The following is a 17,043-nucleotide window of genomic DNA, read 5'->3' as shown; positions in this document are numbered from 1 at the left end:
GAGGAAGATGGAACACTTCCCAACACATTCTATGAGGCCATCATCACCCTGATACCAAAGCCAGGCAAAGACAATACTAAGAAGGAAAAACAGACCAATATCCCTGATGAACATAGATGCAAAAATCCTCAACAAAATATTGGCAAACCGAATACAGCAATACATTAAAAAGATCATACACCATGATCAAGTGGGATTTATATGAGGGACACAGGGATAGTTCAACATCCGCAAATCAATCAGTGTGATACACCACATTAACAAAACGAGGAATAAAAACCATATGATCATCTCAATAGATGCAGAGAAAGCTTTTGAGAAGATCCAACATCCATTTATGATAAAAACTCTCAACAAAATGGGTATAGAAGGAAAGTACCTTAACTTAATAAAGGCCATATATGACAAACCCACAGCCAACATCATACTTAATGGGGAAAAACTGAAAGCCATCCGTCTGAAAACAGGGACAAGACAAGGGTGCCCACTCTCGCCACTCTTATTCAACACAGTACTGGAGGTTCTGGCCAGAGCAATTAGGCAAGAAAAAGGAATAAAAGGAATCCAAATAGGCAACGAAACTCTCACTGTTTGCAGATGACATGATCTTATATATAGAAAACCCTAAAGAATCCACTGGGAAACCATTAGAAATAATCAACAACTACAGCCAAGTGGCAGGGTACAAAATCAACTTACAGAAATCAGTTGCATTTCTATATACCAACAACGAACTAACAGAAAGAGAACTCAAGAAGACAATCCCATTTACAATTGCAACAAAAAGAATAAAATATCTAGGAGTAAATTTAACCAAGGATGTGAAAGACCTATACAATGAAAACTATAAGACATTACTGAGTGAAATCAGTGATGACATAAAGAAATGGAAAAAGATTCCATGCACTTGGATTGGAAGAATAAACATTGTTAAAATGTCCATACTACCTAAAGCAATCTACAGATTCAACACAATCCCAATCAGAATCCCAAGGACATTCTTCACAGAAGAATACTAGCATTCACATGGGACAACAAAAGACCTGATATAGCTAAAGCAATCCTGAAAAAGAAGAACAAGGCTGGAGGAATCACAATCCCTGACTTCAAAATATACTACAAAGCGATAGTAATTAAAACAGCATAGTACTGGTACAAAAACAGACACACAGATCAATGGAACAGAATTGAAAGTCCAGAAATAAAACTTCATATCTATGGGCAGCTAATCTTTGACAAAGGAGCTAAGGACATAGAGTGGAGAAACGAAAGTCTCTTCAATAAATGGTGCTGGGAAAACTGGACAGCCACTTGCAAAAGAATGAAAGTAGACCATCTTCTTTCGCCATACACAAAAATTAACTCAAAATGGATCAAAGACCTGAAGGTGAGACCTGAAACTATAAAACTCCTGGAGGAAAATATAGGTAGTACACTATTCATCACCAGCCATAATGGATCTTTTTGAATTCCATGTCTACTCAGACAAGGGAAACAAAAGAAAAAATAAACAAGTGGGACTTCATCAGATTAAAGAGCTTCTACAAGGCAAATGAAACCAGGATCAAAATGAATAGGCAACCCACCAGCTGGGAAAAAATATTTGCAAACCATATATCTGACAAGGGATTAATCTCCATAATATATAAAGAACTCACACAACTGAATAACAAAAAAACAAACAACCCAATCAAAAAATGGGCAGAGGAAACAAACAGACACTTCTCCAAAGAAGATATACAGATGGCCAATAGGCACATGAAAAGATGCTCAACATCACTAATCATCAGGGAAATGCAAATCAAAACCACACTAAGATACCATTTTACACCCATTAGAATGGCTATAATCACCAAGACAAAAAGCAACAAATGCTGGAGAGGTTGTGGAGAAAGGGGAACCCTAATCCACTGCTGGTGGAAATGCAAACTGGTGCAGCCTCTGTGGAAAACAGTATGGAGATTCCTCAAAAAATTAAAAATAGAAATACGTTATGATCCAGCTATCCCACTACTGGGTGTCTACCCAACAAACCTGAAATCAACAACCCAAAAAGGCCTACGCACCCCTATGTTCATCGGAGCATTATTCACTATAGCCAAGACGTGGAAGCAACCCGAGTGTCCCTCGACTGATGATTGGATAAAGAAGATGTGGTATATATATACCATGGAATACTACTCAGCCATAAAAAAAGACAAAGTCAACCCATTTGCAACAACATGGATGGACCTGGAGGGTATTATGTTAAGTGAAATAAGCCAGAAAGAGAAAGACAAACAGTGCATGATTTCACTCATATGTGGAAGATAAACCAATACACGGACAGATAGAACTGTTTGGTGGTTACCAGGGGCTAGGGAGGTGGGGGGTGGGCACAAGGGGTGGAGGGATGCACTAATATGGTGACTGATAAAGAATAATGTACAACAAAAATTTCACAATAAAAAAAAAATTAGAGAAACAAAAAAGAAAAACGTGGAGGAGAACACAAAGAAGACAAGTTGGATCTCCCAGGCATTGGTGTGTCCTAGGAGCACAAACTCCGACACCACAGAGCGATTTGCTCCATTCATTAGCTTTGCCAGCATTGCTACCTGAAAATGTAAATTATGATAATTATGTTAATAAATTAGAAGTGCAAAGTTATGAAAGGCTATTTCTACTTTAGCATTAAGAATGACCTAACAGGGCCACCCCCGTGGCTTAGCAGCTAAGTGCGCGCACTCCACTACTGGCGGCCCAGGTTCGGAGCCCGGGCGCGCACCGACGCACTGCTTCTTCGGCCATGCTGAGGCTGCATCCCACAGACAGCAACTAGAAGGATGTGCAACTATGACATACAACTATCTACTGGGGCTTTGGTGGGGGGAAAAAAAAAGGAGGAGGATTGGCAATAGATGTTAGCTCAGAGCTGGTCTTCCTCAGCAAAAATAGCATGGATGTTATTAGCTTAGGGCTGATCTTCCTCACAAAAAATAAAAAAAAAAAAGAATGACCTAACACATTCATGGCCCCTGAAATGGGATCACAAAGAAATTGGTGGCTGCCATGTGGAGCTGTTCTCTACCACCAAGTTGTCTCTGCATTTAATACCCTCTGCTTCCTCCCAGGGTTGATGCTACGATACCATTCATGAGACAGAAGATGGTCAACAAGAGTAACAGGAATCAACCCCAAACCTTTTGATTTGGGGTTCAAAACTAATATCTGTCGCCAGTCACATAGAGCTAATCACAACTGCAATCCCTTCCAAGCATACAAACCTTCATCCAGCAGACGGACTCTTCCTTTCTTCCTTTCTAGTCCCGATCTCTGGGAACATATTCATCTTAAATATTACTTAAGTGTTTACAAAATCTATGAAGTCTTGTTTTATTATTATTAGCATTTATTTTTCTATACCTTGCATTATAGTGAACTGAGTACAGTTCTAACTCACCAAATAGACTGTAAGATTCTTGAAGGTAGGGATTACAACTTATTCATATTGGACTCCCTGAAGCAATGAAAAAGTGGTCCACTGAGAGGTGCAAGTCCATTGTCTGTTACCATTTGTTATCACATTAATATAGAAATTGAGAGTGAGTGTTTTGAAATTTCTGTAGCAATTTAACATTAGTCACATCCAAGTTTCTGATTTTGTTTTTTACAAGTGTATTAGTCCATGAAATACTGGGAATTAAAGAAAAAGGCTTATCCTTTAACAGAAGTAATTTCAGAAACACTGTGTTAGGGTATTTAGCACATGATCTGAAAAGCTTAAAATATAAAATGCATCATAACATAGTGGAAACCATTTTGTATAAATGTCTGTATAACGACTTATCAAGTTATCCTGTAATTAGTCACTCTTATTTAGAGAAACAGCATAGCTTAGTAGGAAGAAATGGGTTTTGGATTTAGATTACCGAGATTTATACTGACAGGTTGATCTCAGCAAGTTACTTAAACTCTTTGAGCTTCAGTTTATTTACTTATGAAATTGTAATTGGTAAAATAATATATCTTAATCATATGGCTATATTAAATTTTCAGTAAATGTTTAAAAAAAAAGGTATGAACATTTATCATTCTAATAAGTAAAGCCAACTTGTACTCCAAAGAAACTGCACAAATTTACATTCCTGCCTATAATGTACAAAAGTGAGTGACTCTAGACATATTTGCCATTATTGTGTATTATTGAACTTTTTAATCTTTTGTCAATCTGGCAAGTGAAAAATGCTCTATAATGTGCATTATAAAAATAATAACATTATGTTATTACTAACACTTGATACTATATGAAATCATAAGGTGTTGAGAATAAGTGATATACCCAAGAGAAAGTTTCACTGTGGGGAATTATAATCCATGAAGAAATAAAAAAAGGTTGGAGTTGGAAAAGTCCCTAGAGGCTAGCTTGATTAAACCCTACTCAATACAGGCTTTAATGCCTCAATGAGAGAATGCCCACTCTATCTTCATTTCAATTGTTAAAAACATCCTCATTATGTACCAATATTTCCCTTCCTTTAACTTTCATTCATTGTTCTTAGTTATACCCTCCTGGGATGCAAAAGATATGTTTAATCCCTCTTCCACATGCCATTCCTTCACGTGTTTCACAGAATCACAGATTTAAAACAGGAAGAATACTAAAGATCATTCAATTACCCAATTTGAAAAGTATTACCATATACTCCACTAAAAGTCTTCTTTCTTCCAGGCTGAAAATCTCAAATGTTTCAATTATTTTTCAAGTATCTGTCTCAAGACACTGCTTCATTCTGAATAATCTCTTCTGAATAAATTGTTTAGCAATGTCCTCCCTAAAATGTGGCAAACAGAACTGAGAATACTAAGCTCACTGCAGACCAGAAAAGGATAATCAACTGTGTTTTGGACAACATGCTTCAAAATAATGTTGTTTAAATGGGTGCTAGCCTTGGGGCAATTATAATAAACCACTGACTCACCAACTGCAGACAAATACAAAGACACACCCAGGCACACATCTACTTAAAAAAAAAAAAAAAAAACCTATTGCTAGCCCTCCAAGTCTCCAACTCCGAATCTGTGTACATTTTTTAAAAAAGATTCCATTATAGGGCTTTGCTTGTCCCTATCAAATATATACACATCAAATATAAAACTATTATAAAAAATATTTTCTTAGACACAGTCTGTCACTCTAATTATTAAAAATAAGCAGGGGTAGGGAAGGATCCTAATTCTGTTACATAATATACTAGCACTCCCTCCCAACTGTGAGAGTAACTGATAAACATCTTCAACAGGACATGGGGGAAGACAGCATCTTGAGGCACACCACTAAGAACTGCAGTTCAGCTTTACCATCAGCCCATTAATCAATTACAAATCCACCGACCTATTTAATTATTCAGACTACATTTCTCTATCTTGTCTACAAAGATATCAAAAAGGGCTGTCAAATGCTATCTGCATTACCTTGGGGGTCCCTTTCCGTAACTGTAAAACAGGACGAAACGAGGCAATCTAAGTCAAGCATTAACCCAGCGGCCAGGACAAAATTAAAAATCCAATAAATGTAGCTATAATTCTAGCTATACTGTGGCCAGAGTATCTCCTGATGTACCTCCCAGTTTACTTACCCTGTAAGAAAAGTGAGGCACAACTTGTTCTCTGTGAACCCACGCCGGCTCCTAGTGATCAGTGTCTTCTTTTTAAGTACCAACAATATATGTGTTCAATAATCGGAGAATTTGTTTAGGAATGACACCAAGCTTACCAGTTGATTATTATCTGCAACCTTTACGTGTTTTCCAACATTGTACATACTTCAGTTAAAACACTCTTTTTAACATAGCAGGTGTTCAAAAAAAAAGGTTTTTTGAATTCTCTTTGAAAAAATCAGGATGAATTTCTTAAGTTTTGATAAGTGTACCATGGTTATATAGGATGTTAGCATAAGGGGAAGCTGGGTGAAAAGTATATGGGAATTCTTGTACCATCTTTGCAATTCTCCTATAAATATATATCTATTTCAAGATTAAACATTTTTTAAAAATCAAGATGATCTTTTCCCACTCCCAATAAATTCTTTTTTAAAACTCCTCAAATATTACCAACCATTATTAGGTACAAATTCTTTAGCAGTCTTTACAGTCTTATAATCAATCTGGAATAGGAGACATGAATTCCAGCAAATACAAACTCTCAAAATACCTCTACTTATCCTGGGCCACACAGAGAGTCAGTATTCAGCAAACAATAGTCATCCAAAAATTTCATTTTTGGAAACAAGGGCCTTAAAAAAATCTATCCCAAAAGCAAATATCTTTTCCCTAAAGCATTAAAGTTCTATAGAATCAGTTAAAACCTCTGCTTCTTACTGCTGAAACCACGTACTTAGCAGTGGTATTTAAGTAAAGCTCAAAAAGCTCTTTGATGTATGAGACAAATTATTACTATACTATTAGCATGAAAATCTTTTTAAAAATATATTTAAAAAATATGTTTATATCATGGCTGATTGGTTTTTAAATTAGATAAATAAGAGTTTAGGAAAATGAATTTTATTTGCAATAATTTAAGCTCAAACTTTCACTGTTAACCAACAAAGTTATACAAATTCTGCTAAAACTATAACTGCCAAGCCAAGAAATTCTAAAATACCTAAGAACAAGATATCTTTCCCCTAAATGTTCTCCTAAATACCTCCAAGCAGCTCTTGTACTTTAAAGAGTTTCTTTCAGGTATCAACTGTATAATTTTCAAAAACTCGGCTTTCCTTTTTGGAACGGTACTGCAGAATCGGTACCATAAGCAGAAGTGCTACTGTCAAACAATCAATCCAATAATAAAAAGAGCTAAGGCAACTTGTCTTATAGAAAATTACTGCCAAGTGCTACCAGACCCTGCTTTCCTTCCTTCTGGGCCAGTAGCCTGATACTAATCATTTTTAGACCCTTTCTAATTTTTAGTACACAATTTAGTACACAATACCTCATCCGAACTAGACAGTATTTTAATGAACGTTCTCCATAATTCGTCTAATGTTTTCGCATACACACACATGATCTACAATACAGTACCTCTGGAAGTATATGTAAGAAACTGATAACAGTGGTTGCCTTTAGGGCAACTTTTTGGTTTTTGAATTTTGTATGTTTTTGTAATAACTATTCAAAAAATTAATTTATGTATTAAAAAGAAAAACTACAACAATAAAACATTAATTCTAGTTAAAATATTTTACTTTACAAGATAATGCATGAGGCATTCTTTTAAAAATCTTTTATTACGTAATTGTTTTAAAAACAACTTACAATACTTACCTTCACTTATAATCAAAGAAATACAAATTAAAGTAAGATCATTTTTGCTTATCAAATTAGAAAAGGTTTTTAAAACTAATACTGAATACTGGCATATAAATTGGCATAAGCTTTCTAGAAAGCAATGTGGCAATATGTAATTTTTTTATGGTCTTACCTTTTGACTGAACATTTTTATTCTGATCCTAAGAAAACAATCAAGTATGGAGAAAGATTTATGCACATTTTCATCAATGTTATCAGTAGAGGAAAAAAAATGTTCAATAATCGGGAATGGTTAAATCATTATACATCCATTCAATAGAATACTATGGTGCTATTACAAATTAGGTTTTGGGGGCCAGCCCAGTGGCACAAGCGGTTAAGTGCACACACCCCGCTGCGGTGGCCCGGGGTTCACCAGTATGGATCCCGGGTGCGCACTGATCACCGCTTGGCCAGCCATGCTGTGGCAGCGTCCCATATAAAGTGGAGGAAGATGGGCATGGATCTTAGCCCAGGGCCAGTCTTCCTCAGGCAAAAAAAAAAAAAAAAAGAGGAGGACTGGCAGATGTTAGCACAGAGCTGATCTTTCTCACCAAAAAAAAAAAAAAATAGGTTTTGAAACAATTTTAACAAAGCAGCAAAACCTTCATGATGTAATGCTTGCTGGGGGGATAAACAATGAATTTACAATGAATAAATATATTCATGGAGGAGGAGGAATGTATACCAAAGTGTTAGCAATGCTTATATTTGAGTTGAGGCATTAGATTTTTGTCTTTTGTATTTCTCCAGGTTTTTAAAATGAGTTACTAGAACTTATAAAATCAAGGGAAAAAATATAAGCTATATATATACACACAGGCACACACATTTATTCTTTTTTTTTTTTGAGGAATAGATTGGTCTTGAGCTAACATCTGTTGCCAATCTTCCTCTTTTTCTTTTTTCTCCCCAAAGCCCCAGTACATAGTTGTATATCTTAGTTGTAGGTCCTTCTAGTTCTTTTATGTGGGATGCCACCTCAGCATGGCTTGATGAGTGGTGCATAGGTCCGTGCCCAGGATTTGAACTGGGAGCCCTGGGCCGCCGAAGCAGAATGCGAGAACTTAACCACTACGCCACTGGGCCAGCCCCACACATTTATTCTTCAGTTTATAATACCGCAAAACTGATGCGGTATTAAACAGCTGAAATAAATTAAGTTAAAACCTAATTAATAACATTCATGGAAGCCAATGACAAACTAACCCTAATTACTATGTATCATTAAGATCATTCCTACCATACAATAAGCACTACCAGCTAGCTTATTTTTAAATCAATACAATAAAAAGGAAAACTTCAGACTATCATATGCTACAATATGAACAGAAAAATCAAATCCCATCAAACAGAATTAATAATTTAATGAGTTAAATAATAATACTTATTAGGATAAATAATATCCCTGGAAGAAGGAACTGATTAAACTAACATATAACATCTAAATTAATAAATATAACCAAACTTTTCCTTTAAATAGACTGAGTCTGCTAGTGGGAAAAACAATACTTATTAATGAATTAATTGTAAATTATCATTTCTCAGACATTAACTAATCTGTATAGTTTCAAAGGTAGATGGAATTTACCCCTAACGATTATTTCCACCACTAGTTACCCACTGGAAATCATAAATCTCACAAGGCCACTATTACGCTTAGCACCCTTCAATGGGTTACCACTGCCTTAAATCCAAATTCCCTACATTGGTTACAAGACTCTTCCTGATACAGTCCTTGCTTTCACTCTCTACTTCCTTCTCACTTGCTTCCCAGGGGTTTCTCACTAGCCCAGGGGTTTGCAAAGCGCAATCCTAGAACCAGCAGCATCTCCCTCGCCTGTGAACATGTTAGAACTCCAAATTTATGAACCCACTCCCACCAGGAGACTCATGCGCACCTTCTAGTTTGAAAGCCACTGCTGTAGCCCTCCTGAATTGCCTGCAGATCCCCAATGTGCCCTGCTCTCTCTCTGTAAATGCAGTTCCCTACCTACAGCGCTCTTTTACCCCACTCCTGATGGGGTATCCATCCACCTTGATTCCTACTCATCTTTAAATTTTTAAATTTTATTTATTTATTTTTCCTCCAAAGCCCCAGTAGATAGTTGTATGTCACAGTTGCACATCCTTCTAGTTGCTGTACGTGGGACGCAGCCTCAGCATGGCCAGAGAAGCGGTACGTTGATGCACGCCCGGGATCCGAACCCAGGTCACCAGCAGCGGAGCGCATGCACTTAACCGCTAAGCCACGGGGCCGGCCCCCTACTCATCTTTAAAGTCTTTGCTTAGAAGTCACTTCAAAAGGGAACTGAAAACATTTCCAGAATTAGAAAAATATTTCTCAATATTTCTTCTTTTATTATAGGGGCTGTCATTTGCACTCTTCACCAACTAAAGCCATTTCTGAAACTACTTAAGGCCATCAAAGAAAGCCTGTGCTTGACATATCCCAAAATGTAAGTTATTAACACATGATAGAAATCAAAAACAGATTTTCTACCCATGCTATGAATAACTGGTTTCAAACTGTATGGAATAGTAGAAAAATATATAGGAAAATAGCCAACCAGTTCTGAAATTCACACCTTGAAATTAATTAATTTGAATTTTCTCTTTTCTGCACATATTTTTCCCATCTTCTGGAGGAGGGAGAGCAAGTAATGAAGAATATGGTTTTAAAAAAAAGGCAAACCAAGAGGAAAGAGAAATGTGTAGGGCCTAGATAAAGTTAAATGCTATAAGTTTTATGGCAGATATTAAAAAAAAAAAAGGGTGGACCAGAAACTGTTCTCCAATATTGTTAATAAGTTTGAGATAATCTCATACTACATGATTAGTTAATAATTTACCTTCAATCATTTAATGATCACTAGCATGTGCTAAGAACCAAGTGGGATTAAGAATTATGTCTGTCTATGTATCTATCTATTGAGAGAGATGAGGTTAACTCCTAGTTATTTAGCCAAGAAATGAATCCTTATGCTCACCAAAAGACAGGTACAAAATTATTCATAGCAGTTTTGTTCCTAGGAACTAAAAACTGAAAATGCCCAAATGTCTACCAACTATAGAATAGAAAAATATATACTCATACAATGGAATACTACACAGCAATGAAAAAGAATGAACTGCTAACTTAAAAACATGGATGAATCTGAGAGACATAATGTTGAACAAGAAAATCAGACATACAAGAAATGATTTGATTCCATTTATATGAAGTTCAGGAATAAGCAAAACTAATCTACTATGATGGAGGTCAGAAGAGCAGTTATCTCTCTTCAGGGCAGTGACTAGCTTTTATGCTTTTCTGTATCCCTAGGAGTTGGCCCATGGTTAGCACTTAAATGGTTACTGGTAAGGCTAATGCTAATAACAACTTCATCAGGCATAAAATTAGTAAACCGTGAATAGATTTTCAACAAGAAAAACGAGGAAGGAAGAAACCAAGACTAGGGAACTATGTGAGTAAAGGCACTGAGGTGTCTCTATGTGTCATAATCCAAAGTCAGGATTTTCTCTGAGCCATGTCCTTAAGTCTCTGAGATCCTCAACGTCACTTTTCTAAAAGCCACTCTGGGCATTTTTTTTTTCTTGGGGAGAAAATCAGGCACCTAGTATTCCTTTTGAATAATGGTTTTAAAACACCAATGTTCACAACTAGCTTAACAAAGAAAATCTTAACCAACTAGCTGTGCGATCTTGAGCAAGTCATTCACCTACTCTTGCGTAAGTCAGTTCCCTTGTATGCTAAATGAGAGAGTCGGATTAAATGATCTCTAAAGTCCAATCAATCTCAAGTTCTCTACGTTAGCTTTTTTTGAAAAATGGAATGGATAAACCCTACAGTTTTTCAATTTATAAAATGAATAAAGTATCTATTAATAATTTAAAATACACTGAATAAGCAGTCATATTCAGAAAGCAGTGTAGTATTTTAAAAAAGCATAGAATCTGTAGTAAGACAGATCTGGATCTAGTCCTAGCCTGCTCCTTGGTAAAGAATGACCCTGAAGTAAGTTACAAAATCGTCAGGATTTGTTTTGAAAATTAAAGGCAATGTATGTAGAGCAGTTATTAAGCCAATATAAAAACCCGCACACATTGGCAACAATCATTTCCCGTGTAGAAAGCAGTCGAGGCAAAATATCTACCAAATCACTTATGTCCAAGACCGGAAATACCCAAACTAGTTCAAAACCCTCCTAGCAATTTTAGATATAGGGATTAGAGGCTGCCTTAAAAATCTGCAAGACTCTTCTGCAAGTTTAACAGAGTAACCTTTAACTCCTATAGTGCAGAGAGTCTCCCGTCTTAAATATGAAGATAAGAAATACAGATCTAATGTCAGTTTGTGGTAAACGGGGAAAGAGATAACTTAGAAAGCCCAAAATTTTAGAAAAATATGACAAGACTGAGATTTGGGCTTAACTCATCTCAGACATTAAGACATTAATCTTAGCATTGAGAGTTCAAAAATGTAATGAGAGCCAATGGTGTAAAATAAGCAATAGAGAGTCAAAAAGTAATAAGACAAATATAAACCTGCCCTTTTTTTTTTTTCGCTGAAAAGATTCATCCTGAGCTAACATCTGTTGCCAATCTTCTCCTTCTTGTATGTGACCCACTGCCACAGCATGGCCACTGACAGACAACTGGTGTGGGTCTGCACCCGGGAACCGAACCCAGGCCACGGAAGCAGAGAGCGCCAAATTTAACCACCAGGCCACTGAGGCTGGCCCTAAACTTGCCTTTGAGTTCAGGAGGAGACAGACATAAATAATTACAGCATACTAATAAACATGAGAGAATAAATGAACAAGACATAGAGAGTGAATAATCCAGTGGGGTGGGAAGAGGGAAAACCAGAGGACACGGAAAATTTAAAAAGCAGATAGTGCTTCTTAAGTTGTATCCTGAAAAACCAGTAAAAGATTTGTCAACAAGACAGGAAAAGGAAAAGCATTCTATGCAGCAGGGAGAACATGTGAAAAGGTTCCGAGTCATGAAACAGTATGGCTCTCTCAGTGAACTGATTTTACTAGTACAGTTGGAGCTTGCGATTTGTGGTGGGGGAAATGCAGGAGATGAGCCAGATGAAGGGCCTTGTAACGATAGTTAGGAGTAGACACCGTAGGCAACGGAGAAGTAGGGGTTTTAAGAAAGAAGCATTGAACAAATTTGCATTTTAGAAAAATCACCTTGGCAATAGTGTAAAGGATGGATTAAAGAGGGTCAAACACTAAAGGGGTCAACCTCATTCTATACCCAGAGTTAAATAAGGACATTACATTAGCATATAGATATTCTGTTATAGAACCACGGATCAGAAATAAAAATCATAATGCTTTAATAGATAAAGCTAAATTATCAAAAGGGAAAAATCATTTACCTTCATGAATGTATATTGTGGAATTAACCATTTCCTATACATCTTAAAAAGGAAGAAGCTTCTAAAATTAGGTATGGTATATAAAAATTACATGGAACAGGTGTATCCTGAGAACTAGCTACTCTTATGGTATCTACCCCTTTTTGTGCATAGAATACTGCAGATCTGCAACTTAAAAACCAATGCAATAGAATCCCTGGAATTAGAGCTTATATTGATTATTAACAGGGATGTCTCTTACTTTAATTTTATATACATGGAAACTGAGGCCCTGAGAGACTAAAGAATTACGTAATGTCACGTAGTAGTACAGTGAAGATTGGAATTCATGTCTTATGACTTCCTTTCAAAGAAACTGCTTTAGTATATCACATTTATGATTCTAGAATTTTGAATGATAATCCAAAAGACATTCTGGTATTGTCATTTTCAGCAGTGTGATAATGAACTATAAAACTATTTTTATGTTTCATACGCCTCACAAGAAAAACGTATCTCTTAGATGTGCACGTTTGACAAAAAGAAATCTCTTCCTGAAGTCTTGTGCCACAATAAGAACACCTCCTCCTCTGCCACAAAAACACACCCTATTATTCTCCAGGGAGTCTAAAAACTTCCTTTCTCAAACTCAGGAAACAATTAAATTTGAAAAAGAAAGGCCTAAGATTAATTTATCTTTATATAATTAAATATCCAACATCTTGAACATGTTTTAACATTCTACTTAGGTCTCAGTCTTTTTATTTGGTTGTGCTCCTCACTCCACCCCTATAATTTTTAGATCCTTGAAATACATTTTCTCCTTTACTAGTACACACAAATAAAGGGAAGTGGCAACACGGACAGAAAGCCTTACAAATACTGAACATTTCACAAATTTGCGTAGTGACCAAAATGTTTTAATTTTTAGACGTCTCTAATTTACACTTAAGTAATGTCTGCTCACTGAAAGAGATTCAAATAATATAAAAGCATAAAATTAATAGCTGTCTTCCATGCTTCTGCAACTCTCTCCTGAAGAATCTCCCAAACACTGGAAAAACTGATGTGTGTCCTTACAGACTTTTTTATGCTTACATAACAAAAGGTGCAAATCCTTAAAGAGTCAATACATATTCAACACTCAAACTCTATGGATCATAATTTAATCTTTCTTTAATAATTCTGAAGGTAGATCAGTATCTTGCTGGGTTTCTGGTTATCACGACACTCATCAATTATATTATCATTCAGGGGTTATAAAAAACAAAGTGAGCTGAACCCCAAGTACTCTGCTTATTTCTTCCTTATCAGCATCTCAATTATTTTATGTATTTATTTTATTTATGTGTTGTCTTTCTTAATGTAGGTTACATGAGAGCTGGAATCATTGTACCTCCAGTGCGGTAACACCTAGCAAGATAATCAAATACTTGTTGACTGATCAGTATGTTTACTTAGAAATTAGGAAAGCTGCTTTTAAAAAAGTTATTAAAATTTGCCTAATTTATCATTTGTCTTTCAAAAATGAGAAAAAAAAAGTATGCTTACAGTTTTTTGGCCATAGTTACAAATAAATATCTGCTCAACTGATCAGTTTTGATAGGTATAAAACTCAATCAGGCATTTTGGTTTGAACTATAACCAAAACAAAAAACAGAAAAACTTAAGTTCCCCAAAGAGTTAAATATTGCTACGTAGGATTCTCTTGTTTTTTAAAATGATTGCAAAATTCAGGGATTAAGTACATTATCCCTAATCTTCCTGGTTCGAAGATCAAAAGAAATGACATTTTTAAGAACCGTCACTCAGAAAAAGACTAAGGCAGGCCAAATTCTTTGCTTTGGAATACTCAAATTTGTCTGTTTACCCAAAAGTACAGAATAGAATTACTATGAGTACGGGCTCCACCGCTTGCCACATTAGACTTCATTTACAGGCCTCTATGACGAAGTAGCTACCTAATGAGCAGAACTGTCAGGCAAATGCACAGACTTTCTGACCTATACATTTTTTTAAAACCACGTATACATATATATACGTGTCATTTTATTTGAATACCACCTAAGTCTGGGCTAGTCACCAAGAACTCTGTAAGATTCAAGACTAACTGTACGTTTACAATAAAACTGTTAAGCAGGATTCTGTAAAAGAGCTCTGTTAGCCATCCTTACAGGTCTCAAATGACACTTTTGCAGAGCTCCAGCTTTGGGACCTCAAATTCCAACGTTATTTGGAGGCTGAACTTGAAGTTATCCGTCGCCACTCCGTCGCCACAAATGCTTTTCAAAGGACAGAGAGAAGCCAGAACACACTTCCCAGCACTACCTGACTCTGCCTAACACTCAGGCGAGACTTCAGGACAGATCTCATAATGCAGGATCAGCAAAGCAGACCACCTAGAATGGGAAGCCAAAACCACACAGCGTTCCCCATCCTCAGCGGATTCCACGCTCAACCTGAGCACATCTGCCACCTAAAGAATCTACAGTCTACATGCCTGCCTAAGGTGCTGCCGCTCTCTTGCTCCCAGAGCAGCGAGACCAGCACGCCCCGACAGGGTCCCGGGGCAGAGAAAAGAAAACTGCAGAACAAACCCACTGTTTCTCCAACTAGGCAGCGTAACGGATCAATCCTCCAACTAAGCATTGAGTAAATCTCATCTAGAGAGAAAGAGACCTGTTCCAGGACGCTGACCACCACAGACTGTCTACTGGGCTGGCTCAAGATGCCACTAAATCCCCCTTCCTCCCCGAACCGACCCAACGCCTGCAGAGCCGCGCCCTCCATTCGAAATCACCCAGAGACCTGCGAACTCGCCCTGTCGCCCCTGAAAAGACTGGAGACCATGCCAAGTTACCGCCCCGCTCTGGGCACAGCAAAAACCCCAGTAAAGACGCTGGTCTCCGCCGTACACCCTTCGGCCCCCAGCAGCCCACCACCGCGGCCCCGGCCCCTGCAGGACGCAGATACATCGCCCTCTCACCCAGACACCCCGATGAACAGACTCCTCTCCCCAGAACCCTAATATACTGCTTCTTCATCACAGGAATGCGAAACGGACGCCCACTCCAGCTCAAAGGACCCCCAAGACCTCAACGATCTGCCCCTTCAGAGACCTAGGACCTTGCTAAACTGAATCCTCTGCCCCCAAAGAGCCTGGGACCCCGATAAAAGGACCCCTTGTCCCGGAAACTCGCTATACCACCTGAAGGAACCTCAGGACCCTGATAAATCTCCCTCGACCCCGAGGACCCGGGACCCTCAACGCCGCCACCCACCCCTACCCCAAGCCGGAAGAGCCCTAGGACCTCCAGTAAACCGCCCCCTCACCCCGAGGAGCCCTAGCACCCGCTACACCGCCCTTGGGCTCACGCACCCGGATCCCACCGCACTGCCTCCTCGGCCCCCGCACTCCCGAAGCCCGCCAAGCCTTGCGCCCACCAGGCAGCGCCGCGCTGCCCCCGGAGCCGCCCCCGTCGGAGCCCGCCTGCCCCGGCTGCTCCGTGTCCCCGCTCCCCGACCGCTCCTGAGCGGAGACACGCTCCGGGCTTCCTCACCTGGGCAGAGAAGCAGGGCGAGCGGACCGGGGAGCCCTGAGAGAAGAGAAGCAGGCGGCAGCGAAGGGGCGGCCCAGGCCTGCAGCTGCCGCAACTCGAACCTCTCCCCGAGGAAGCGCTTGTGTGAGGAGAACCCTCCAGCTCCGCGCGCAGCCAGGAGACCAAGCCACAGCCGTGTCCGCCGCTCTTCCCGCGAGATCCCAGCCACGGCGAGGGGCGGGGCCCCGGCGAGGGGCGGCTGCGACGGCTCGAGTGACAGCCCAGAGAGCCTGTCGGCGACGGCGAGGGAGGCGGGACTTGGAGCCTATTAAGACCAATTGTAAAATAGGAAAGGTGATTCGCCCCGCCCGCTCTTCTCCCCGACTCCCGCCCCTCATCAATAAACTAGGGAAAAAGGTCCAGTAATCTTAAGTAGTAGTTGGAGGCAGTGGGCGTTTGCGGGAAGGGAATTTGAATAGTGAGGCTTGGCCAGTGTCTGGTCCTGCCCAGCCTCCGTAGCTACACCTGGTTTAGGGAAGAAGGCGGTGTTCACACCGGTGTAGGCTGAGGCGCTGTTACCCTTGGTTACTGCGCGGCCTGAAGCGCGCGAGAGGTTGGCATCTTCCTGGTTGAAGGCGCTTCCTGCTCGGGTTACCCGGGTCTAAAACTCCCTTTCTCTATCTCGGCTTCCCCGCCCTCTCCACCTCAAACAGGGCGCCATTGAGATGCTCGTGTTTTCCAAACCGCATCTGGTCTGGTCTGACAAAAGACTCTTTTCTGATTCGTGCATTTATTTCTACTC

The 17,043-nt window shown here is 39.0% G+C and overlaps 1 protein-coding gene across 4 annotated transcripts in view; it reads right to left on the bottom strand.

The window, feature by feature from the left end:
• The window catches only part of GLCE (glucuronic acid epimerase), a 131,937-nt gene extending 115,495 nt beyond the window's left edge, over positions 1–16,442 (bottom strand). For all 4 annotated transcript variants that reach the window (XM_087428600.1, XM_087428599.1, XM_004421750.3 and 1 more), the window contains exon 1: positions 16,263–16,442. The gene's annotated coding sequence lies outside the window, so the exon portion shown is untranslated. The remainder of the gene's footprint in view (positions 1–16,262) is intronic.
• Positions 16,443–17,043: the final 601 nt, after the last annotated feature.

Source organism: Ceratotherium simum, chromosome 3, assembly GCF_057802395.1.
Source record: "Ceratotherium simum simum isolate JZ-2026a chromosome 3, ASM5780239v1, whole genome shotgun sequence".
Taxonomy (NCBI): domain Eukaryota; kingdom Metazoa; phylum Chordata; class Mammalia; order Perissodactyla; family Rhinocerotidae; genus Ceratotherium; species Ceratotherium simum.
This window is presented reverse-complemented; position numbering and strand designations above follow the sequence as displayed.